Consider the following 2,034-nt stretch of genomic DNA (forward strand, 5'->3'; position numbering starts at 1 on the left):
TTTGAAAGCATTCTTAAGCCTATATAAACACCCTAGAAAGGCACCAAGAGGACACACGGAGTAGGAGGTAAGGAATTACTCGAGGAAAGCCGATTGATCCATCTTAGAAGCCGGATTTTTCTTCAAGACTGAAGATCTCCCTTCAATTTCCTTCAGGGGTTTTTGGGTTTTCTTTATGTTTTGTTATCATTATTCTTCTAAGATGTTTTCTTTTACACATATGAACTAAATCCCCTAAATACCTAAGGGGGATGAAACCTAAGACGGATCTTGTTATTATTTTCTGAATTATACGATAAATGCTTGATTTGTTCTTAATTATGTGTTCTTAATTCTTGCTTTAATATTCCAGGATATTGATTTAAGTCCTTTTCTAAGAGTAGATCTAGCATAATTAAGCGGAGTTGATTGCGCACCTAGATATCGGGCAACATAAATTTGTCGGATTAAGGTCAAACCTAATAAGGGAATCCATAGATCGAGTTAATACAACACTAGGGGTTTTAGTTAGAAAGAGATTTCAATTGATCAACCTAGGGTTAGACGCTATTAGTCTCGAGAGAGATAATAATATGAATTAGGGATTTCTACGGATCGAGTCAAGTGAATAAATTGTCTAATTCAGAGTCAAATAACAAGTGAAGTCTAGGTGGATTTTCCCTTGGGTATTGTCTAAATACAATCAGTTTTTCCAAAAGTATTTCCCCAATTTACTTCCTGTGCATTCTTAATTTAGTTAATTACTTTAGATAAAAAAAATCATCTTATTTTTAGGCTAGATAATAAAAAGAAGGTTAATACTAGTACTTTTAGTTCTTGTGGGTTCGACATTCAGGTCTTGCTATAAGCTATACTACTGTTCGATAGGTGCACTTGCCTTTATCGTGATAATAGTTAGTTTTTAAGTACGATCAATCATAAATATAAAACTTATCATGCACATCAAGTTTTTGGCGCCGTTGCCGGGGAGCTAAGATATTAGGAACGCTTAATTTTTATTACTTTAGCCATTTATTTTATTGCAATTTAAATTCTATTTTAATTTTACTAAATTTTCTTTATTTTTTTTGGCAGGTTTTTATAGTTTATGACTAGAAGAAATCTGTCAGGACCTCTACTTTTTTATAGTGAGATCGAAAGCACAGCTCGAAAAAACTGAAGAGAAATAATGCGAAGCCAACGATACATAGAGGAAGGGTAAGAGGACGATAGTCAAACTACAACCGAGGGGATGGCTAAAAATCAGAATAATTAGCTACCTTCTGTGGTTGTCGCTGATCCAATAAATCAGAATCCTGCTCCTCGTACTATGTATGATTATGCTAAACCTAATTTAACAGGAACTGAATCGAGTATAGTTAGGCCTGCTATTGTTGCAAATAATTTTGAACTGAAACCTAACACGATTCAAATGACACAACAGTTTGTTCAGTTTGATGGTTTGCAGGATGAGGATCCAAAACCTCATTTAGCGAATTTTCTAGAACTTTGTGACACTTTTAAAATCAATGGAGTTTCTGATGATGCCATTTACCTTCATTTGTTTCCCTTTTCGTTAAGGAATAAGGCTAAACAGTGGTTGAACTCGTTACCAAGAGGGTCGATCACTACTTGGGAACAAATGACCGAGAAATTTTTACTTAAATATTTTTCGCCGGCTAAAACAGCTAAATTGAGGAATGATATCTCTTCTTTTGTGCAGATGGATCTAGAAACTCTTTATGATGCATTGAAGAGATACAAGGATCTATTGGGAAGGTGCCCTCACCATGGGTTACCACTTTGGCTACAGGTTCAAACTTTTCACAATGGCCTGAATCCTTCGACTAGACAGATGATTGACGCAGCTGCTGGTGGGACTATCAATAATAAGACACCTGAATAGGCTTATGAATTTATAGAAGAGATGTCACTGAATAATTATCAGTCGCAAGTCATGAGGATAAAGCTGACGAAAGCGGTTGGCGTTTTTAACGTCAATTCGGTCACTATGCTCTCTAATCAGGTAGAACTTTTGAATAGAAAAATTGATGG

General features: G+C 35.4%; 1 non-coding gene across 1 annotated transcript; it reads right to left on the bottom strand.

Moving 5' to 3' along the window:
• Positions 1-1,669: 1,669 nt before the first annotated feature.
• On the bottom strand, positions 1,670-1,776 carry LOC121205595 (small nucleolar RNA R71). The gene has a single exon (XR_005900671.1). It is a non-coding gene; the product is annotated as a small nucleolar RNA R71 (small nucleolar RNA).
• Between the last annotated feature and the right edge of the window lie 258 nt (positions 1,777-2,034).

This window comes from Gossypium hirsutum, chromosome A08, assembly GCF_007990345.1.
Source record: "Gossypium hirsutum isolate 1008001.06 chromosome A08, Gossypium_hirsutum_v2.1, whole genome shotgun sequence".
NCBI lineage: Eukaryota > Viridiplantae > Streptophyta > Magnoliopsida > Malvales > Malvaceae > Gossypium > Gossypium hirsutum.